The sequence below is a fragment of the Rissa tridactyla genome, chromosome 3 (assembly GCF_028500815.1).
Source record: "Rissa tridactyla isolate bRisTri1 chromosome 3, bRisTri1.patW.cur.20221130, whole genome shotgun sequence".
NCBI classification, from domain to species: domain Eukaryota; kingdom Metazoa; phylum Chordata; class Aves; order Charadriiformes; family Laridae; genus Rissa; species Rissa tridactyla.
Genome location: NC_071468.1, coordinates 22,355,868 through 22,381,180, shown reverse-complemented (window position 1 = coordinate 22,381,180; position 25,313 = coordinate 22,355,868).

The window sequence follows — 25,313 nt, the reverse complement described above, 5'->3', positions numbered from 1 at the left end:
TATTTATCTTCAACACCTCAGTCAGAGAGCACTGATAATCTCCCGATTATCTCTAGAAGCAGACTCTGAATACTTTATTTCCTGAGAAACCAATGCAGAGTAAGAGTGTACCTTTCATAAGGTCTGGGAAACACATATTTAAACTGCTTTGGCAGAGAACCAGTTCTTTGTAAGTAACTAACGCTGAATGAAAATCTTCTCCGTAAGAAACATTTTCTCCTATGGAAGTTTTCTGCAGATGCCCATATTCCTATTTTTATCTCTTTACTTGCCACGATATACATAGAGCAATACTATAAGTTTATCTATTTTATGGGTTTTTTTTTTAAATTTCATCTCCCTACTTGTTTTATGTATTGTAAGCATTCATTAGGCCTAATCGGAGCTTGAAATGGTTCTATTTACTGTAGGATAGAGGGGGAAAAAAGCACAGGAGAACCAAAATCCTGCTTTTACTAAGTGGGTGAAAAATTTTTGTACACACTGAAGATTTCTGATAGACCTTAGGAACAGATATTTAGCATGACTTTGTAGCCCAGTGTAGAGCATAAATGAGAGGCGTAGGACTCCACAATAGGACTTTGTTTCAGGCATTCTTTGAGGCTCCTCAAGAAAATGAGGGAGATTCATCTATAGCACAACAAAATCCCATGTGACAAATAATTCGTTCAGTGTAGTGTGAAACTGAATCTGCTCCATGTTAAGTACATAAGCCAGGCAAGTGAAAGATTACAGTCCTATAAATTCATATATGTGTAGACAGGCACACACAAAAGTGAGCTTACTGTCTTACAGAATACTTTGTGTCTCTTTAATTCACTTTTATGTAAACAAAATAGAAAGTGCATACCCAGTGCTTTACTGCTTGACACCATGACTGTGCTCAAAGAAATCGTTTGAGTATCTTTAGAACAACTTTTCTTTGTGTGTTTCTATGTCCTCACATATGGTCCTCTTCTATCTTTTGTCATTGAATAAAAAAAATTCAATACTTTTATAGACATGCAACATTTTACTTCCAAAAAGATGTTGCAAATAGTTTAGTGTCAGAGTATGAGCTTAAGAAATAGCAAAAGAACATGTTTCGGAAGTTTTTGATCTTATCATGACCTTTGAAACTTGCTGGGCAGTGAATTCATTAAAAAGATGACAAAATATAAGCTGAAGGTCTCAAATTTATTTAGTGCTATAGAAGCCTTCCATTCCAGGAGGAAATGCATCAATAACTGAATGTGCATATCAAACACCAAACCAAAGTATGCCGTGCTATTGGTAATTTCTTGAATATTGAAGAGTTAACATGAAAATTCTGATTCAATGCAAACAACTTTTTTTAGAGATTCTACATTTTTTCCAGACCTTTTTTATGACAATCAGGTTATGCAATGTGTAACTCATATCATAATTTCCACTGTACACAATCAGTAACATGTGATGCAAATTAAGGATGGGTAAACCTATTCAGATACAGACAGGAGGAACAAACCTGAACCGCAAACAAGAATTTACTCCAAGGTGCTCAAAACGTGCTTTCAGATTTGGAATGTTTATTCTTTCAGTTTCAATCACTTTTATATTCCTTCATTCTGAATAGGCCAGCAAGTAGAAATGAATACACATTGCAACATGTGCTTTATTAGAAGAGACTCTCTCTATTTGTCTCTTTTCATGACCAATACCATTGGTACTGTCAGCAGTGCGAGTCTCAGGGCAGTATTCATTTCTTCTCCCATTTAGCACTTTCTTTTCCATTATCCCCGATTCCACACATTCAGTCCCCAAACTTTGTTAATTTACATCATCTTGAGACTCATCAATTTAGGAGTTACTCATGTTCTGTTTCCTTGCAAAATTCTGACCATTTCTGCACAATCCTGAACTCAAATCCCACACAGTAACTTTCACAGATATTGATTTAAATGAACAAACAACAACTGCCCCAAACTCTGAAATGTTTAAGAGGACCAATACAGTGTTCACTAGATAAAAGAAGAACACGGGAAAGGGAAGCAAAGAATGGAAAGAATACAGGGTATAATCCCTCAATGAGATGAGCTCCAGTGCAGCTAAGTCCTCACTGGGGAAGGGAATCGCAGCAAAAAGGACCATCAAGGGGGTCTTTGGGGGGCTTTTTGAAGCCAGGAAAAGCGGCTAGCCTGTGCCAGAAACTGGCAGCTTGTGGACGGGCTGCTGAGGAGGTGTGAGCGGAGCCAGCACCACCGGCGGCAGATCTAAACGAGGCGTACTCGCCGGGACCACCCCTCACTTCGTAAAAGAAGCCTTTCGGTAGCAAGCTGAGTAAGAAAGCAGCAAGTGCGCATCACCCAGGGCATCACCTGGGAGCACCACGACAAGGGCGGGCTCCCTGGGCGGGCGAACGGAGCAGGCAAACAGGGCGCGGGGCGGCACGACACAACAGTCAGACCGCAGCAGTTTGCACAGGAGAGCACTGAAAGACTGACAACTCGGCCAGGAAACCTCCTGGCCAGAACAGGAGCAGCAGATCTCGGTGTGCAGGGGGGTTTCCCGAGGTCTTCCTGAGGCAGGGAGACACCAGGGGACCGGGCAGAGCTGCTTCGAGAGAGAGACGCTGACGAGGCATAGGCATTGCCAGGACAAGGGCGCGAGATGTAAAAGGCTGTAAACCGGCACTCAAGGTCAGTCACTGAGAGGAGTTGCCTCGGACCCTGCCTGGCCAGAACTGGAGCAGCAGATCTCGGTGTACAGGAGGGTTTCCCGAGGTTTTCCTGAGGCAGGGAAACGGCAGGGGAGTGGAGAGACCCGTCCAGAGCCGGCAGCTCTCGACAGACGCTCTGACAAGGCATGGGCCTTGCCAGGGCAACGGCGACAACACCCACGTCCTTAAAAGAAGCCTCGGGGAGTTCGGGCACAGGGTGGGCGAGCAGCGCATGGCCATCAGGTCTAGCGGGGTGTAGCAGGGCACAAGGAAGGGCACACTGGAAGGAAGTGAAGCTCTGCCAGCTCGACAGGTGTGTCCTGTTGGTGGTCATCACCCTCTCAGAAGGAGCTTAGCTATGGTCTCCACGCAGCTCTCAACCTTAGCCAGAATGGATGTGGGAACCCAGACAGAGCTCCCACAGAAACATGCGGCTGTCCAGGTCACAGGCTGCAGGGAGTGCTGGAGCCTTTCGCTGGTAATGGGAGGCAGCTATGAGAACTGCTGTGTGTGTTGTGAACAGGTGAATGATCTGCTCAGCCTGGTGACAGAGCTGTGAGAGGAAGTTGAAAGGTTGAAGAGCATTAAGTACCTCTGAACAATAGATATGAGGCTCTTGTTGAGGAAGGCCAGTCAAATGAGGATGTGGATAATGGGCAATTTACACCAGAGATGCCTCTACGGTCAGAAAGGTGTACTGCCTGTATCACGACCACATCCACAAGGAAGAAAAGAGGGGTTATAGTTGTTGGTGACTCCCTCCTGAGGGCAACAGGGGGTCCAATATGCCAGCTAGACCCTCCTCATAGTGAAGCCGGCTGACTTCCTGGAGCCCAGGTTAAGGACATCACCAGGAAACTTCCTAGCTTGATACAGTCCTCAGACTATTACCCATTATTGATCTTCCATGTAGCTGGAGAGGAAGCTGTGACTTGGTAGTCCAAGTGCAATCAAATGGGACTTCAGGGCCATGGGAGGGTTGGCGAGGGAATATGGGGCACAGGTTAATTTTTCCTCACTCCTTCCAGTTGCAGGCAGTGATATTGTAAGGAACAGATGGATCCAGTCTATTAATACATGGCTCTGTGGCTGGTGTCGCCACCACAGTTTTGTTTTGTGTGACAATGGGATGGCCTATGCAGCTCCAGGCTTGCTGGCATCAAATGGGAGACACCTTTCTCAAAGGGGGAAGAGGGTCTTTGCCCAAGAGACTGCAGGGCTGATTGAGAGGGCTTTAAACTAGATGTGAAGGGGGAGGGGGATAATAATATCAGGCTTGTCTGTGACAAGGTGTGGGACAACACATCAGGGTTAGAGGGATGGAGTGCTAGTAAGGGCCTTCAATGTGTTGCCCCGAGGCATGCTGCGGACACTGCATCACAGTCAGAGTCTTATGGAGAAGAGCCAGGGGCTCCTGAGGTAGTCAGAGCCAACAGGGAAACACTCGTGCAACACCTCAAGGGGCGTTCCTCTAAGAAGGTGACACAGTCCAGCTGAAGTGCCTCTATATGAATGCATGAAGCATGGGCAACAAACAGGAGGAGCTGGAAGCTACAGTGCTGCTGGAAAGCTACAACACAGTGGCCATTACTGAAACCTGGTGGGACAAATCCTATGACTGGAGTGTGGCTATCGATGGCTACAAGCTGTTCAGAAGGGACAGGCAAGGAAGGAGGGGTTGAGGTGTTGCCCTCTATGTTAAGGAACGGATAGAGTGTGAAGAGATGTCCCTAAAGAATAGCCAAGAGGAAGTTGAAAGCTTATGGGTAGGAATTAGAGACCAAGGCAACAAGGGTAACCTTGTGGTTGGTGTCTACTACAGGCCACCTGATCAAGGGGAGCCTACTGATGAAGCCTTCTTACTCCAGCTACAGAAGGCATCAAGCTCGAAGGCTCTCATCCTGCTGGGGGATTTCAACCACCCCAACATCTGCTGGAAAAGTAACACATCGAGCTGTAGACAATCCATAAGGTTCCTGGAGTGCCTCAACGATGACTTCCTAAGACAGGAAATAGACAGCTCTACACAAGGGGATGTGATACTGGACCTGACAGTCACCAATGCAAGTCACCAATGCACACCTGGGCTGTAGTGATCACGCACCGGTGGAGTTCACAGTCCTGTTTAATATCTTCATCAACGATACAGACAGTGGGATCAAGTGCACCCTCAGCAAGTTTACAGATGACACCAAGCTGAGTGGTGCGGTCAACGTGTCAGAAGGACCGGATGTCATCCAGAGGGACCTGGACAAGCTCGAGAGGTGGGCCTGTGCAAACCTCATGAAGTTCAACAACGCCAAGTGCAAGGTCCTGCACTTGGGTCGGCACAATCCTCGTTATCAATATAGGCTGGAGGATGATATGATAGAGAGCAGCCCTGTGGAAAAGGACTTGGGGGCACTCGTGGATGAAAAGCTGGACATGAACCAACAATGTGCACTTGCAGCCCAGAAGGCCAATTGCATCCTGGGCTGCATCAAAAGAACTGTGGCCAGTAGATTGAGAGGTGATTCTGCTCCTCTACTCTGCTCTCGTGAGACCCCACCTGTGTCCAGCGCTGGAGTCCTCAGCACAAGAAGGACATGGACCTGTTGGAGAGGTTCCAGAGGAGGGCCACAAAGATGATCAAAGGGCTGGAGCACCTCTCCTATGAAGACAGGCTGAGAGAGCTGGGGTTGTTCAGCCTGCAGAAGAGAAGGCTCCAAGGAGACCTTATAGCGGCCTTCCAGTACCTGAAGGGGGCCTCCAAGAAAGCTGGGGAGGGGCTGTTTGCAAGGGCATGTAGCGATAGGACGAGGGACAATGGTTTTAAGCCAGAGCAGGGTAGGTTTAGATTAGACATTAGGAAGTTCTTCTTTACAATGTGGGTGGTGAGACACTGGGTCAGGTTGCCCAGAGAGGTGGTGGAGGCCCCATCCCTGGAGACATTCAAGGCCAGGCTTGATGAGGCTCTGAGCAACCTCATCTAGTTGAAGATGGGGTTGAAGTTGAAGAAGCTTACTGCAGGGGAGTTGGACTAGATGATCTTTGAAAGTCCCTTCCAACCCAATACATTCTATGATTCTATAAACAGACCAACCCAAAAAGTGTGGTGCAATTGGAGGGAAGGCAGATATCTCCTGGACTACTTCCAGTTGCAAATTTTGCACACAAAGTCTTGGTTCCAGTTGCTCTAATACTAGGAATTTTAGTCCAAGTACTGCTTAATTAGACACATGAATTGATTGTTCAAGTCTTAAGTCATTTTTTTTCATGGCTCTTGGTTGAACCAGCTTCCATAGCACGAATTATTACAGAAGATAAAACTTTGTGAAATCCTTTGAATACCTAGAACCAAAACCTTTCTTCTGCTTTGAGGGAGCTCCTCCAGAACCTGAATGGGAAAAACTGGTCCAAGCATATTTAAACCTCTCTGGCTGTGAAGAGTGATGGTGAAAGAAGCTACTCCTTGGCAGAAAACCCAGACAAGCACTGAGTCAGTGGTCATGTAGCTTAGGGATGCCATAGGAATGTTTAGCATTCATGGAAACAAAACACATGGAGAATATCACAGCTCAAGCTACTGGTACCCCTTGCAGCTCGAATGGGTGACAGGTAACTCCACAATCACCATCTCATTTCTCCTTAAATGTGCAGAACTGAACATGCAGTAGTCTTTTCCCTTCCAGGAAGAACTCTTTTCATCTGATTCCAGCTCTGTTGATCAGTGGGCCCCAATGGGATAGTGCAAGAATTATACCACATGTGGACAGATGAAACGGGTTAACCTGCTTCAAAGCAGAGCACTTACAGTTAGTCAAGTTTGGTGAGGGGGCACATGGGGGAGAACTGTACTTCCAGTCAGGATGGAGCCTGAATGCATTACCTGGGAAATGTAAGTTTCTTTATAGAAAATCAAAACCATCCTAGCCCAAGCAGCCAACACACCAACAACTACAGTTCAGTCATGCATTCAGATGCCCATGAGCAAAGCAATCACTCGGGATCAGAGCTCCGTGAAAAACTCAGATTGCTACAAACCTGGCCAAAAACAAGGACAATTTAACACTTTTGAAATGCAGTAAGACATTTTTCACCCTTACCTCAATGTTCTGGAGAAAATGAATTGCAATGTTCTGGAGAAAATGAATTGCAATGAAATTGCTCTTTTCTGAACAGAAGGACTAACATTAAGCCCAGGAACACTATAACCACATAATTGAGTAGGCAGGAACTGACTTGTCATTTGAGAGGAAATTCTGCTGTTTTGAAAGGAACAAGGCTTCAAAAATCCCATGAAATACAAATTTAAAAAACAGTTGAAGTCAGTTGCGACATCTCATCCAGATAAAAAAGGATGCATTTTGGTTAAAAGTCGATCACTTTTAACTTTTTGGTTTTTAATACAAAAAATGGTCAACTTATTCATCAAGAGATATCTTGCACATTATTGAAATGCTTTGTTTTGTTTCTTTTTTCAAAACAGACATTTGTTAAAATTCATGTCTTAACATATTTAGGTTTCAATGGAAATTATATTCCTCTTTAAATACTTATTTTGTTAAAAATTCTTATTAATGTTAATTTCCAAGAGCAGTACCTGGTCTTTCTTGAGAAAAAGTTAATGTATTCGGCCCTGCTGGAGTTAGTTTCTGTATTCTTGAACTGCAACAAAGTACTTCGGCTTATTTTATGTGCTGGGTAGTATATTAATGTTATTTTAATTTAGATGGAGCAGTGTTTCATTCTTGGTCTTCCCTCAAAACTGAAAAGTGCATTTTTTTAATCATTATTAGTTATAGCATCTAGTCAATCATTTTGCTCATTTTCTCACTACTTGTAATAGGAGACACAATCTACCGTTATCTCCACTTCTGTAAATTTATAACTCTATTATTAGAAGTTCAAATGCAATAGATTTACAACTTGCATTATCTTAAATGTAAGTGCCTCTTCACACTCATTACAACAGAATATGATCCAAAATCCTTCATTTTAATTCTAAGGTCAAGAAATATCAATGTATTTCTAAATGACTTATTCTAGATATTAATCAGGTATTTTCACCATTTTATCCTTGTACAGAACCTATTAACTCGCATTTAATTAATGCCTATCTTTCAGACCGGTGTGGAAAATCCACCATTTCTGTATAGTTTGTTTGAAAAGTTATCATCTTTATTGTTAAATTTGTCTATTCAGGGATAATTACGTTATGCGTGCTTATTCAGAAAACTCATTTATCTCTTTAACATATGATGTGTTGCCAGAAAATGACACATAAACCAAACTCAGTACTATGTTTGGTCCTTCACTCTCAAAGGTCCATTGATTTCTGGATGGAAGTGGTCTGTTCAGGGATGATTTTTTTTATACTTTGTTTTCAGGTGGCTGTTGTAAGTTGGGTTTTGTGCATTCTGATGAAATTATGATTTGGGATGAAAAGAAATATTTAAGCAATGTTTGAAAAGAAAACAAGACAAACACTGCACCTTTGAAAAAGGGGGAGACTGAACAATACTTCATAACTATTTTTTGAGAACAGTTGGTTTAAATTTCCAAATAACTTTCATTTCAAAGGGACAGTATCAAAACACATGCAAAAAATAAAATTCTAAATAAGGTACAATAAATTATTTCACTGCCTAGGTATTGGATTTCAAAGGGAGAAGAGAGTACGCGCAAGGATATTAGAGTGGACTATATTGTATCTTTGGGAATTGCTGTCAAATATTGATGAAAACAGAGAGACTGCTGGAGATCAGATAAAAGAAAGAAATGATTACATTTGGAAGAACAATGTGAAATGTGTGGCCAACAGAGATTTCAAATGTAAGCTAATAGCAATCCACCAAAGAACAAAGCTGGAGGAAGTCCCACATATTCAGTCGCATTTAAAGTCAGTTAGCATATGTAAACATTTTATGGTGCATTGTTCCTTGTTTAGAAGCTCACAAAGTATGTCGTTGAGTAGACCTGGCTGTGACACATAGTCACAGTGCATTAACAAGCATCAACAGGACAGATGAAAAAATGGTGAATGCTAGTTTTAGCCATTTTGTCATAACTTGTGCTTATCATAACACTAACAAAACTTTGGGCCTTTCTAGAATTTAATGGAGTTATGAAATACAGGAGACTTACTGTTTTTACATATTACACATATAGTCACAAAAAGCATTGTCTTTCAAATGCTATTTCCTGGATATAGGACATGTCTTGGTTTAAAATTTTTAGTCATTGTATGAAACTAAAAGCCATGACAGCAAGGTTTGTTAACATATTGCTTTCCCTGGAGTGACCCTTCCTTTCCAGAAGAAAAGTATTTTAAACAGTCTCTCTAAAACACAACTTTCCAATAAGCTAACTGCTGTTATCAGTGAAGATTTTAAGAACTGGCAAATCAACATTTCCTAGGGCTACATAAAGATGTATTTGCAATATTTTTAAGTTAGCTTAAATAACTACAAAATCATTAATCCTTAAACATGGAAGTAAGGAAGTATAGAGTCCCTCCATACAGACAGCCACGGGCAGTATTACCAGTTCCCTTACAAGCTGAGTTTGTAACTCACACAACTACACAAACTGTGTGACTACATAAACAAGGTAGTGTTTTCTGTAACAATATAGCACTGCAGATTTTATGCAGTTTACGCATATATTTTTAGACATGTTCATTTTTGTTAAAAAGAACAGTGAATGCTCTGTCCTGTATTCAGATCGCTTGTAAATCTAGAGCAACTCTGTGGCCTTCAGCATAGTTATTGTATACATACGTGTTGTCACTGAGATGATAGTGTGGTCTTATATTCATGGTGAAAGACGACAACCCATCCCTTGATTCAAGCAGCTCTTGGATCTAAATTTACCTTTTGAACCACTGCACACAGGCTCTGCAAAGCCAACTGCACTCTTAGATTGAAGATGAGATGGGGTTCTTGGTCCTGTTGCTTTCGGCTTGAATCTGGAGTTTCATTCTTTCTCCATCTCATCTTTATTTCAGTAAAAACGTACAATGAGGATAAAGCCATCTCGTTATAGAAACCTTCACCATCTTCTTGTCTTACCCTTTTGTGACCATGGGAATGTTTCATCGGCATGTGCTTGCAAAGCCCTGCTGAAACTGGGTAAATCCCCAAGGAAACGCAAGACAAAATAAAGATGCAGCCCCTAAGGGAAAATTCTTTGACTAGCAGCGACTGCTGCATTTGAATTTGAAAAGGCATGATAACATCACCTAAAAGATTCTGCACTTATGATATTTGCCATGTGATCTTCATCACGCTTTTATTAAAAATACATAGCTATAGCCCTAATTAGAGTAGAGCACTTCTCTAGCCATGCTCTTCACTCCTGCTGGAAGTGAAATACTGGCTGTTACATGCATCACATAACACCTCAGATCCACACACACATCCCATCTTTTTACCAACAGTATTTTTTCTGTATGAAAAAGAAATCTCCAAAGAAAGTTCAGGTAACCCGAACCTCTGCAATACGCACAAAGCTCAAACCAAGACATATTTTCTCACTTTTTCCAAAAACACCCACCACCAACTAACAAACTTCTGATTTTCATGTCCTTGCCCATTTTTAAGAAGAATAAAGACAGAAGATGAAAGAATCTTTCTACTACTTTATATTTTTCTGTAGTTATGTTCTTCCAACTGAGATAATCAGAGAGCAGCAGCTTTCAGAGGAGTCTGCTGGCTTGGTAATTTTTCCTGAAGAGTGCTATAAAGGAGAGATGGTCTCTGGGAAAAAAGATTGGACAGTTTTGTTTTGATATCATACTTTGGAAAAACCAAAGAATTTGCATAGATTGGTAAAGAAGTGACTTGCTTGTTTCTTACTCAAAATGAAATTGCATTAAGTTTAAGGCATATCAAATTTTGTCTGGTCTTATAACAGGTAACGCTGATCTGTCAGGAAGCCCTTAAACTATGCTAAAACGTCAAATGATCTTTGCTTTTATTGTGGCAGGTCCCCTCTGTTTATAGCAAGTCCTGCACATTTTCAAGTCAATGTTTTCTGTCTTGTGTACCAGGGTCTTAAAAAAATTGTTTAGTCTCCTAAACAACAACATGCTGTTGGCACTCTCTAACGGGAACACGGTTAGGGATAACTGCACCAAAGTTAAATATAATTGGGCAAATTATTGTTTACTAACATACTGCAACTGCACAGGTATCATCTTGGGGGATTACTCTGATGAACACAACAATCAACTGAGCATTTGGAGAAAGGGAGGGGAGTCATAACTGTAGCCCACGGGAATTGTAGATAAGAGGAGTTGTACTGGAAGTGCACATGATGGCTGCAGCGTGCATTTTTCTATTATTATTATTTGGAGAGCTGTTAGCTGCATCTGAGGAGATAACAGGAATTTGGATTTTAGAGAAAAAAACATCACTTCTGATAGCTCTACATGTTGTCCCCTGAGCTGAAAAGGAGGGCTTTGATTCCCAGCAGCAGAATGAAACAAACCTGTGCTAAGAGACGGTGCCGTGATCCAAGTGGAAAATGGTAACATCTTGACTGCTACCCATGTGCGTAAGGTATGGAAAGTAGCTCATAGGTTAGAGAGAGGACGAATTTGGAGAAAACAGTAGGCCCTGTGAAATTATTATACAGGGAACTTTAGCCAGACTTGGAATTGCTCTGTAAATCACTGCTTTAATAGAGCTTATTCTATTTACAAAGTTTGGTCTCCTCTCAGGTCTCGGCCTCACATGAAGTATCTCAAATTCAACATTTAAATGCAATTAAAGTTATGACACAAATACACCACACCAATACCAACACGTTTTATGGGAAGGCATATGGTTCCCTGATTTAGGACTCTGATGTTTTCTTGGTTTGCACTGTGTTTATAAAGTTATTTTGTTATCTTTTAAAATTTAATTTCCTATTTATGTGACAGTAGACAGAAAAAAAAATGTTACTGAAGCTTATAAAAGACCTAGATTTTACTGGAGAGGCTGGTGATGTGATCATCTACTGATTTCACGTGGGCTGCATGCTTGTAACTAAAAGCAGAATTTGAAAATCTGTCCCTTGCAGTGAGAATGTGCAGACATACCAAATGTCATAAATGTTCCCAGCTGGAACCGAGACCTATACTTTTCTCATAGGGACAACACATAGACTGGGAGGTTTGTCCTTCGTTTGGAGCTGGGTGGCCTAATTCCTTCTGTTTTAGGTTTTAGACCAAAATGAATGTGTACATCTGGGTCGTAAGCGCTGAGAAATTTTGGCTTATAGTGGAAAAGATTACAACAAGCCCAGTGTTAGTGGTATAGGAGGAGCTGACAGCCTCATGTACTCCCACTGAGTGATTGCTGGGCCTTCCCAAAGAAAAAAGGCTTTCAGCAGGCAGTCTTGGCAGCAAAGAAGAGAAGATGAGTAGATGACTGCAAGCCCGAGACATACTGGAAATGGGCAAAGTTGATGGCCATCTGGGACGTGAAACTTTGCTGAGTTTGTGTAATTTTGCAAATCTGATTTTGCTTACAGCTATACTGCTTTATTCAACTCTTCAGAATTCAAGGAGATGAAGGATGAAGAGATTCGAATAAATATTTCTGGTATAGACTACTTCTGCATGACAGAATTTTGTTTCTACTTCCTCTTATCAGTGGTATCATCAGTTCATGGCCTAAATGGCCACGTCAAGGATTTCCAGAGAAAATGCAAAATGTCTTTTCCTCAACAGTACATTCAGGTTGCTAATTAGGGGAAAATGCAAAACTTCTGTGTTGCCAGAGCTGCTACTTTCCCTCTTGGCCAGCAAGCTCCCTTTGCCCACCCAGTACCGTGGGTGACTTGCCAGATTTCCCTTGGAGGAAGCAGCAGCAATGCAGTTTGAGGTAAGAGGTGGAGGGGCTGGAAGATGTGACAAGGAAGAGTGACAAGAAAAAAGATTACAAACATTGGTAGTTCCTGTTTGGTGAATATTGGTTTGGCATAAGCTCAGGTTTATGCATACTTAGAGAACCTGTGAGATGTCTCCACTCCAAGCACTATGGATGGTTCAGGATCATGAGTTGTCTTATTCTGTAAAAAAAAGGAATTCTGAGTCTCTTTTGAAAGGCAAAGACTGTTGGAAAAAAAAGTCAGTCACTCCAAATACAGAGGGAGGCATTAGGTCTGCTCCTGACATCCAACAGGAAAACAAAACTTGGGTATTATGTGTTACTTTCTTTCTCAGGCATTTTAACTAGGAAGGCTTCCACCTACCTTAAATTTTATGGGTTGCACATGGGAAATCTCTTCACATTGGATTTGGAAACATCAGCATTTCAGGGTCTAGAAAGTCGTCTTATCCCTGAAAATCATAATTTCTAGGAATAAGCCAGTCCAGGACAGCAGTGAAGCAGCAGCTGCAGACCGTGACACTCAATGGTTCAGGTACAGGAGTTTTTACTGCCTCTTAGTTTGAGCTCAGACTTTGCCCGAAGAGGATGGAGCCATTTGCGCAGCAAAGGCAGAGGCTGCACTATTTTTCCCCCTACTTTGAGGACATTAGGCAAGAATAATATATGGTCTCTTGCAACTCCTCGGAATGATTCCACATTATCCCCTATTGAGTCGGATTGCACAGTTTGGCCCCTGTCTCTGAATTGCAGAGATTACCAACAAAAACACAAGTTGTTGTGGAGGACACTTGATAAGATTTTGTTTACACACTAGGAGCATTTTCTCAGAATTTTTAAATTAAATTAAACAACATATTAACTTTTCCATCAATATCTAAGCTCTAGTGCTAGTCAGTCATTAACTCTGACAGCAGTAAATCCAGCATAAATAGAAAATACCATTAACTTTAAGTAATTTACATAATAATTACATTACCCAGATGAGTATTTCTTCCAAAAGGAGGTCAGAAATGCATTTCTGACTCTTTACTGTTCACAATAAATTGGGAAGTTCAGTCTGCACGCAATAATATTGGAAGAGATTTGCAAAGCATTATTAAAAAGACACTAGTGTCAAAAGACTGTTCCATAAAAACACATGCACTAAAACCTTCAGCATTAATTGAATCATGCTTGTGTTTTGGCAATGCTGGAAACCTGGCTCAGTCATAGCTCTGGTGATTCATTAGTGCTAATTAATGCTTTTTCCAGGCTAGTAACAAACTAAAGAAAGATTGTTTTTCTCTACTGCATTCCACAGCTACAGTAATGGTTTGATTTATGTATCAGCCACTTAATGCCATGTTCCATTCATTTCTAAACAAGTTTCAAAGGGACTGATGGCGCTTATGTGAAAGTTTGAGACAAGCAAACAAACAAAAGTGTTTCCTCTGAGTCTTGCTAAGGAATAATGCCGGGTTTCCCAGGGATTTTTGTCCACCCTGCTCTGCCTCTTCTTCCCTAGGACACAAACAAAGCCAGCATCCTCCTGGCAGGACTTTCACACTCCCTTCCCCGTCCCCAAAAGGCTCGGTCAGGCACAGAGCTACCGGCTGCAGGTTGCCCAGCCAGCTGGACGCTCCCGGCAAGGACCTTCCCGTCCCCTTGGCGGGGCCACCAACCTCACTTGCTCGTCCCAGCTCCACTGACAATTTTCCCAAAAACTTCTCACAAATTCATACAGGCAGTTCAACCTGAGGCCACAATTGTATCTTCAGACCTACACTGTGGACCTGAACTTCAATATTATTCTGCTCTCAGATCTGCAGGGTAGATTTTGACTCCAATATTTTTCTCTCTCTACAGGCACAAAACTGCGTGTGCCAGCAATAGCATAAAAAGTGTAAATGCTGCAAAAATATGTTACCATTTCCTTTCACTCTGCTGCCCATTTTAGAAATTTGGCTGGAGGCATTCACTGCAGTTTGGAATTTTCTTTTAATATCGTTTTTCTGTAACTGTTTTCTTTTACGTTTTTGAAACATTTTTAGTGCTCAGGAAATGTCTTTGAAGGGGAGCCTGGAAACAGAAGCACTTTACTTATCCATAGATCAAGAATAGGGTGAGCAGTGCCCTTTGCTGCCAATGAGTTTCAGCCCTTGGATGAAGTGATCTTCTCGGTGGCTGAGAAAATATTTCAAGCTTCATGCACATTCAGTTCCTGGCCACTTTTGGCTGAGCATTGACAATTCGAGTGTTGTGGATCTCTTTCCATTAAGTACAAGGCTGACATCACCAATGCATTTCCCATATGACAGTAAAGATTTTCCAGATGGAAAGAACTTTCCAAATGCTGTTGAGTGGCCATGAACTGTAGTAGTGGCACAGAAGTCTCTGCACATCTGAGTCAGAGAAAATTGCTATTGTAAAATAATAATAATAAAGACAATAATAGTAATAATAATAATAATTTATAATAATAATTTATAATAATAACAACAGCCACATTAAAATACCTGGCTCAGCATGTATGTGAGGGGGAAGGAGGAAGGTCATGTCAGTTTTACAGAGCTTGCTCATGATACAACAGATATAGGACAAGACAGATTCCCTTTGACAGAAACAGTAAATCACTGCGGCCTTGTAAGAAAGGCAGGTTACATTTAAATTTAGAAAACCGCTTTTGTTCTCTATCCTTCAGATATGTTAATGATGAAAATACCAGCTCCTAATACATTATATGCATATGTGTACTACTAATAAAATATTACTCTTCCAAAACCCAAGTTAGTATCATTTGCAACTATAAGGCATTTGAATTAGATACAGCTTAAAATCCAAGTAGGGAGAACAAAGGGGAGGAATTGGAGATCTGTGTGCAGTTACAGGGCTGCAGCCTCACTGAGGTCAGAGAGATGTGGTGGGATAGCTCACACAACTGGAGTGCTGCAATGGACTGATACAGGCTCTTCAAGAAGGACAGGTGGGATGGAGAGGAGGAGATGTCACCCTGTACGTGACAGAACAGTGGGAAAGCATGGAGCTCTGACTAGGGAGGGATGACAAGCCAGTTTAGAGTTTATGGGCCATGATTAGAGGGCAGACCAATGTAGGCAACACTGTGATGCGTGTCTGCTAAAGACTGCATGACCAGGAAGAAGTAGATGTGGCCTTCTTCACACAACTGGAAGAAGCCTCATGTTTGCAGGCCCTGGTCCTCACGAGGACTTCAGGCACCCTGGTATCTGTTGGAGGGACACCGCACCAGGGCACAAGCAATCCAGGAGGTTTCTGGAGTGCACTGATTATAACTTCCTGACACAGATGATCAAGGAGTAGACAAGGGGAAGCACGCTGATGGGCCTCAGACTTACAAATAAGACAAATTTGTCACGGATGTGAAGGTCAGGGGCAGCCTTGGCTACAGTGGCCTTGAGATGGTGGAACTAAGCATCTCAAGAAAATAAGAAAAAAGCAAACCTGGACTTCAGGAGAGCAGACTTTGGCCTGTTCAGAGGCCTGCTTGGAACAACCCTATGGGAGACAGCCATGGAGATAATAGCGGTTTAGGAGAGCTGGTTGATATTCAAGGACCACCTCCTCCAAACTCAAGACCAGTGCATCCCAATGTGCAAGAAATCAAGCAAAGGTAGCAGGAGGCCTGCATGGATGAATGAGGAGCTTCTGACAAAATGCAAACAGAAAAAGGAAGTGTACAAGAAGTGGAAACAGGGGTAGGTGACCCTGCAGTAATATAGAGAGGACTGGAGGATAGAAAAGGTTAAGAACATACAAGCAAGCTGAACATCCATGGGATATGAGGGTATCCACCCATGAGTGCTGAGGGAGCTGATCCATGCCATTGTGAAGCTACTTGCAATAATTCTTGACAGATCATGGAGGAGGTTACTGAGGACTGGGAGAAAGCAAATGTTCCTCCTGCCTTCACAAAGGGCAAGAAGGAAAATCTGGGCAACTACAGGCTCGTCAGCCTCACCCTGATTCCCACGAAGCTGATGTAGCTAATCCTGCTGGAAACCATTTCCAAACATATGAAGTACAAGATGATTGGATTCGCTAGCACGGATATATGAATGGGAAATCACACATGATCATTGGTGGGTGAGGGGAGAGAATTGATGTTGTCTGTCTTCACTTTGGCAAGGCTTTCAACACCATGTTCATCATAGACAAACTGATGAGATACAGACTAGATAAGTGGGCAATGAGGTGGGCTGAAAACTGGCTGAACTGTCAGGGTCAGAGCACTATTATCAGCAGCTAGAAATTCAGCTGGAGGTTGGTCACTGGTTGTACGACCAGGGGTTCATACCGGGTCCAACACTGTTTAAAATTTTCAGAAATGACCTGGCCAACAGGACAGAGTGCAACCTCAGCAAGTTTGCATGCAAACCAAAATTGGAAGTTGCTGATATACCACATGGTTGTGCTGCCATTCAGAGGGACCTCAACGGGGTGCAGAAATGGGCAACAGAAATCCTATGAACATCAACAAAGGGAAAGGTAAAGTCCTGCACTTGGGGAGGAATAACCCCAGAGGTGCCTTCCAACGTCAGCCATTCTTTGGTTTTGTGATTCTGTTATTTGATTCTGGTCAGCATATAAAACACCTGTTCGTTGCATCATTACAGGGGACAAAAATCTTCCAGTGATTATTACTTTAGGAGACCTTGTGTTTTAATAATTTTAGAGTATTACCATACAGATTTTTTTTACAAGTTGACACATTTTAAAAGAAGACAATAGACTAATTTATTTTTCACTCTGAGCGCGCTGTAATCTTACCATTTTACCAGATGTCATATTGCATTCACCTTAGAGAAATTATTTAAACTAGATTTAGGACTATCCTAACCTGAGCTGGTTCTTGAACTAATGATGTATTAGAGACCTCTATTTGGGGAAGTGTCACGTTTTGGAAGCAACATAAATCTACATCCCAAAGACTGAGATCATGAAACAGTCCCTGGGGCTTTCTCAACAGTATTGCTCTCAAACCTGCTGAGCATGAAAAATGCTGTTTTCAATAATTATGTGTTTGCTTCTATGAAAGTCCTTCTTTGATTTCAACTAGCTGTAATTTTTCTGATTCTCCAATAACTCTTAGAGTTTATAAGCTGTAATTCCATATAAATCAACGCATTTGCACAGTTGCAAAACTGGTTTGAGAACAGAGCCTGATGCAGAGCTCTCCTAAATTGTGCTTTCCTGCATAGCATTAAGCAGCTGCCACACCTCACCATAAAAGCATTCTGTTGGGTATATGGGGCATTGGTACATTGAACTATAACCAGGTTCTGAAGACAAATATGCATATTCAGACATGTGGTCACTGAAGTTATTCCAGATTTATACTACTGAAACTTAGATCAAAACCATCAGCTTCCACACAGTAACTTTTGCATGTTTGCTCAAGGCTTTCAAGGAGTTTTGAAAAATGTCCAGTTGTGATGTAGCTACCAGGAACTACGTTTGTATGGTATTGCTCTTTCAAGCTTTAACTAAACACAGCAAAAAGGGAGAACGCAATGGAGACCACCTGCTCTGCGGGAGTTGTTTAGAGCGTCTACAGTAAATATGTCACCAGCACCGTGATAGCGTTCAGAGAGGATGTACAAGAACTGTAACTTGCATATCAGGAAATTGCAGGGTTAAGAAGAAGGAATATATTCACTGTACTAACATTAGGAAACTGATAGCTCAGTATGTAAATTTTCATGCCAACTTCAAGGTTGGTCTAAAAGCTCAAAGTTTGTAACAGTGTTTTTATTTGCAAAATAGCATGCAGAACTAGAAAACTGAGCTTAGGCTAGATTATTGTTCATAGTCATAAATCTAAAGCTGATTTTGACAACAACAAAAAAATTATTGGCATATATTTAGACGATGCATGACCTTGCTGAATCGACTTGACATTCTCGAGAACAACAAAGTAAAACCAGATGACAGATTCCTGTTTTCAGACTCTATAGATGCATCTCACAGCATGTGAAGAAGAATAATTGCAGTGGGTATGAGGAAACTCATCTCATCCCCTATGGGCTTTAGGTGACATTTGCCTAAGGCTTTACGCATCACTGAAATCCTTCAGGTAAGTCCTGAATAGGGCCTTCAACACAGACATGGCTTCCATTAAGAATCCATGGCAGAACAGACTGTCTACTTAGGAAATAAAATGTCCGCACACAAGCAAAACCTCCTGAGGGGGTATGTATAGTACAGCTAATTTTCTGAGCTTTTCTGGAATTGCTACAACACAAACTCTTCAGAGAAACTTTTGCAATAAAGGTTTTCATATGGTCTTCCCACCATGTACAATGGGGAGATCTATGGAAAAATCTAGTCCTAGCTCTGTGTGCCTCTCATTCTTCTGCACTTTTCTTTGGATACAAATAGGTAACAAAGCCTATTACTGGTCTCTCTGACAGAAGCATCTGAGGTTGAATGTGGGAAAACGAAACACAGTTGGGAAGTAGAATTAGAGTTGCTGTTGTTTTCCTGCACTTTCCATTAATATTGCCTACAGATACGGAATGTAATGTGGCTGTTCCCATCCCCAGAGCCTGCTCCAGCCACATCTCTATCTACCAGAGGGATCTTGAGTTACATGCTAGAGTTGCTGTGGACTTTTGGGAAGATGACTGGAGAGTGTCCAACTCACGTTGCCAGGAGGATCATGTTGTTCTAGCTCTGCTGCAGGAGCCAGAGTCACCCGAGCCACAGGCTCTGCAGCATCTGCAACATGCCCCCTCCCTCCTTCACCCACAAATGTACGTAATGCTAACGAGGAGGGTGAAAACCAGCATGGTGAAACAACATAGCCACCTCCCTGAATTTGGCTCCACTTAACTGGATTAGAAATTGGCAACAACAGACTTGTGTCTGTGAGTGTCTTGAAAGACTACAGCAATATAGACAAACACGTGGAGGAAGCTGGAAAAGGGAAAGAGGACCATTACCTGCTGAAAGAATAATCAACTGTTCTCACACACTGAAAACATTATTTCACAACACTGAATGTAATCACAGCACTTTATTCTGTAATAGATAATCTTAATACAAGTGTATTTGCAAACAAGCACTTGTTCCTCTCTAATTGCACCATCTGTTCACTACCTACGCTGCTTGTAAAGTAGATGGCACATTTTCTTTTCCAGTTTGCATTCAGAGTGATGTTTAATTAATCAAAGTTCACACTTGATTAATGCTCCCCTGCCATCACTACCACAAAACTGACATTTAGCCCAACCATGAACAAGACTGTTGGCTGCAGTTCTCCTATCATTAGCGTGTATTTCCTTAATATCCCATGTTAACATGGTGTATATGACTAGACAACAAAGACAGAAGCAGAATTTTCATATTTCACTTCAACACATTGTATTCTGGGAGTTGACATTTTGGCACAACACAACACAGGCTGTAGCTCAGCAAAAGTATCATTTGCTTTACGAGAATCTTGTGTACAAGTTGTTAATTGAAAATTCTTGCTCTGTGGTTGGTTGGACTGGATGAAATATAAATGTATGTTCCTGACACTTTGCCTGAGAGAAAGGGAGGAATGAAGCAGGTTTTTAAGGTTTTGCTAGACTAAGATCTGTGGCTTGAACCAAGATGATACTCCAGTTATTCAGTAGGCAGGAGGACAGATTCAGAAAAAATAAGAATCCCACGTATTAAAATAATAACCCGCTTTTTAAACAATCAAAGCCGAAGCAGAACTTTCGGAGGTTCCAAAGTGCTTGTTTTTATTTTCTTTTATTTCCTTTTTTTTTTCTCTTTAGCGCGGGAGCAGTAGTCGAAGCTGAGCTGTTGTGTTATTCCCAGCACGATCAGACTGGGTGTGTGAGAATGCTTGGACCTCCCAGGGCTCAGTTTTGTAGGGGCCCGATTCTTACCCCGTAGCTCTGCTGAGTTTTCTCCTGGGCTTTGTGCTGCTCTTACACAGCCATCACTGCTCTTCCTTCAAAATAATTATTTCTGATTCGTACCACAGGCTGTGAGAGAGGAACTGGCCTCTCATTTCCAGTGCGGTTGTACCAGGGTATATTTGACTCATGGGTGTCAGATAATCTAGGTCAGCATTAGCTGCACATGCAAGCTCTTGGGTGGTTTTCCCAATTAAAACCATGCTACTAGCTCCCTTCCTTCACAAATTGATAGCTGAAAAATGCACACAACTCCAGATGACAGAAGTTATTGAGGAATGAGGACTATTTGAAACACCATAAAAAGAAAAAGAAACAGAAGTAAATGCTACATTGAAAGCTCTGCTTTCTGCTATGGTTGATTCTTATTAATATAGCGATTCCCCAGATAAACTGCAAGGTCACTGACCCTATCTTCTAAAGTATGGTCATCTATGTGTGGCCCATATGACATCTCACATACATATAGCACTAATGGCACTATGTCACTGTATTTAGTCATCTGTATTATGAGGTATGCCTCACTTTAAAATTGAATTTACTCTCACCCTCATAAACTTACTTACTAGTAGTAGGAGTTGTGGGGTCACTGAATTTTTGGCAATAGCGGCTTAGGCTGTAAGCCCAGCCTGCTATGGAGATCAAAGGAGGAACATAGTCTGAACATCTTCAGAGCCTGGTGAAGAGACCTCCTTTTCTTTGCAAAAATGAACCTTAAATGAGGTCAGATTCACACTGCTGCAACTGACAGGTCCATTTGCATTACAGAACTAAAAGAAAGGCAGCAAGGAGAAAGACACAAACTAAAAATGAAGATCTTAGTCTTGTCTTACACAACTGCTGGTAGCCATTGCTTTGATTATAATACGGGGTTTACTTTCAGCTTTCTACAGAAAGCTTTGTGTATACTATTGCATGGATTAGAGCTCTGTCAGCTTTCTAAGGGAATTAGGACAAGGAAGTCCTACACATGCAACTCAATGATGTGCAACATCAATTGTTTGCACCCTGTGTCAGAGGCTTAAAGAGGCACTAAAAAAGCTGAAATTGCCCCAGTAAGCCTTGTCTTGGGAAATCCCTCACTAAAGGGGAATTTCCAAGGAGCATAATGTTTCCACATCCAGATCCTCTCACCACTGCCACTGCTCCCGTATTCAGGGTATGCTTGTGGTGGAAGGCAGTGAGAAACAATAATGGAATAGCAAAGTGAGCAGTGCTCCATTAATCCTCTAGCTCGTACAGTCACAGAGAGTAACTGTACATTCATCTCATCCAACTTGGCTACCTAAATTTTAGGCATACAGTCTAAATTAGTCATTCCCCTCCGGCCTACAATGGCCCGGTTACTTCCATCCTAAAACAGATTTGTGAGGGTGCCTACCTCTCTCCACTAACTCCAGAGTTTTAATGAGCATCGTTGAAGTTAGGTGAGAGACAGACCCAACTCTTAAGGATCATGATTCACTGACATGATTCAGCGCAGCCCCTCAGAGATTTCAGGGAGAAGTTATTACAACCTGACACATGCACATTTCTCACCGTTAACTCCCCAGGCACTAGATTGAACCAGCACAGTGACACTGGATGAACGTGACCCTGCTTATCCTACAGCATCCAGCTTTCAGAGTGCCTGCCCACTCGCCCACCAACAAAGAACGAGAGATTATACCCACACAACTTCAGTGATTTCATGTACTGAATATACTATCCAGACTCTGATGCTTAATCTCAAAGAAGGCATGATAAATAAAATCAAATAAACCCCATCTGTGATGAATTACAGCTGCAGCACTAACCGAAGCTCTGCTCAAACACCAGTCTTCTTGTCATCACTGTAAGGTATTTAAAAACTCGACACAAAAGGTTACAAATGAAATCTCCATAATGCTTTAAATCCTTTCATTCACTTTCTAAAGCTCTGCAGTTTTTCCATATATTCCATGAAAAATATTTTAAAATATATTTTAGTGGCAGCACCTGATAAATCCTCCTAAAGGATCATTAATTAGTTACAAGATCAATTGCTCCATTCATTTTTGAATTTTATTCATGTAAAATTTATGAATTCCCATAGTATTCATTTTCTTCCCCCTCCCCCCCTTGTTTTCTTCTTTTTGCACCTTTTGTTCTGAGTTGAATTAACACACAATTTTGCTAAGGCAGTATGAAAAAATCAACCAGCTTCCCACCCTCCCTCCCTCTCTCTCTCTCCTCTTCCCTTCTGACATGTCAGTCACAATTCATTTTAATTTTTCACATTAGGAAATGAAGGATGTTGCGGAGCAGTTTAGAATTAATTATTTGAAGGATTTCCAAATAGAAAAAACATCTTTAAAACAAAAGCACCCTCCCATGGGCTTTGGAATTCAGATGGGACATTCAACAAAATGCTACTTTTTCTTTTTCTTTTTTTTTTGCTATCTACATTTCAATCAGTTCTTTTCTCTGTTATCTGTGTGCTCTGGAAGGGTCAGCAGACCTCTGCATTACACTGTACATGGAAAGTCTGCAAGTTTTCCAATAACTACTGTAATTAAAGGACAGGATAATTTAATTTGATCCCTACCAGAAACTACAATGATTTAGGGATTTAGGGATCTTCTGTTTTCTTACACTGCAAATCAGTAATAATTAATAATCATATTTAGTTTTGACTTGTGGTAACTTTGACTGATCAGTCTAGTTCATAGAGATGAAGGTCTTGTGGACTCTGGCTTTGTGATGGTAGCTTAGCTTATGTAAGTGGGCTGGTAAATCAGGCTCCCAAGACCCTCTCTAGCAGAGATATTTCTCAGGTTAATTGCGTAGGACTCTGAAAAATTGTAACACAGCATTTAGGTCACTAGATTTAAGGGAAAAAAAAAAAAGAAAAAGTGCCCCAAATTATACTCTGTTTGAAGACCATTAGAACAGGATCCTGGAAAGTTGATGGTCTTTTGGGTGAATAGTCCTATGGCATAACTCCTAGAGGGTGATTTATAACAGGACTGCAATAGAATGGGTATATCTCTTCAACATTGTCCACAAAAGTTCTTTTCCCAACCCCCAGTGACCTGTTCCCACTCCTGTATTTCAGGGAGAAATCTTTGCCTACAATATTTCTATCACCCTTTTTCAGACAAGGAAAGGGAAATTTTTGTTCAAGAGATAGAAATAGATTTTTTTAACTATTATTTTAAACTCTTACTGACTTGACTATGTAGGACAACTGATAAGCCTAATTTTGACCTCCTGTCTTGGTTGTATGCACCATTGCCCTCTATTGCCCAGGCCCAGAGCCCTGTGATGGACCTTTCCCAAAGAAGACCAGCTCACCTTCTGGAAAGCACTTGGGTGGTGTGAGAACAACAGGCTCCTTGTGACCGCTTCCTGGCCTATCCTTACCCTCAGGACGGAGCCATAGATTTGCTGTAGTACTAAATTAATTACAGCTGCCTCTCCCAAAGTTTGTATGTCCCATTTGGACAACTATTTCAAGGTCCGTATGTTTATCTGTACGTCATCCAAAGTATGTGATCAACCGGGGTCCTCTAAGCAGGGTGGGAAAACCACCACATTTCTGCTTCCTTTTGCTGACTAGGAACCAAATCAACACCTGGAGCGGAGCACCCTTAGGGAAAGCCAGGGAGGACAGAATTGAGACCAAAGAACTGCACTACTAGAAAGTCTATTTTCCTGACCATGATGACGATGACAGATACGGAGCTCAGGAACCCGCAACAGAGAAATGGTGGAAGCCTCGTTACCTGGGCCTGAAAATGATTGTCATTGAGGACAGTAGTCAGGCTGTGAAGATGTGCAGAATATGGAAGACCACGAGAGGAGCAGATGGTCTGTAGAGAGAATGATTTTCACAAATAGAGATCAAGAGGGCAACAAGCCAGAAAAACTTGACTTAGTGATTTTACAGTCTAATAAGGCACTATTAGCATTTCTTTGGCAAATGAGAATTGATTTGCTTGTGTATGATTGATTACCAAACACGGAGTTAAAAACTGGTGATATGCCATGTAAGTATTGCTCAAGTCCCTTTTTAAAAGTACATTGGTGCATTGTTTAAAATCAGTATGAGCGGTCACTGGAAGACATTAGTTACATGGCTTCCATCAAAAAAGAAAGTACCTGTTTATAGTTATGTATTCATGCAAACAGACAGCGTAGCATAAATAAATATCACCATTCTGTACTTAACATCACAATGGAAGTGAAATAAGAAAAACCCAATGCATAAAATCTTTATTGGATCTCAGGAGTAAGAGAACAGCAACTTTTTCATTGAAATGTCCATTGCTCTGTGCTGTCAACACTAGTCCTCCAATGCTGAACAGTGTTCCTAATTGTCCACAGGAGAGGAATATAGTGTTATAGAAAACATTTGGTAACTTGATGTAACCTGGTTTCTTCTGCACAGAAGTTTTAACTGTTTACTGATAGATGTCGCGCTGTTCTTGAAGAAACGTTTACTTTTCATTTCTTATTAGGGAGGTTAAAATGAACTCCACTTTTTGTGCTTCACTATGAAGTCTTTGGACTCCTCGTCTGAGGAGTGAGTGTAGGAACTTCTGCCTTCCACCTCCTGCTCTTCCCAGTCCTCTTCCCACCTAGCCACTAGAAAATGATGCAAGGAGAAGGGGACAAGGACCCAGCCCTCTTTTCAACTCACTCTGCTGTCTGATGGGAGATGATGTGTTCCACTGCATGAGTATTAGGGCACAGCATAAGGTCCACTGAAATACATACTTTTCCTTCTGATTTAAACCCCAGCAGAAGAGCAGGTGCTGTCCTAAGCACAGAGGTGTCCATTAGGCACAGCACAAAGGCCAAGCAAAGAGGGAGGATGATCTT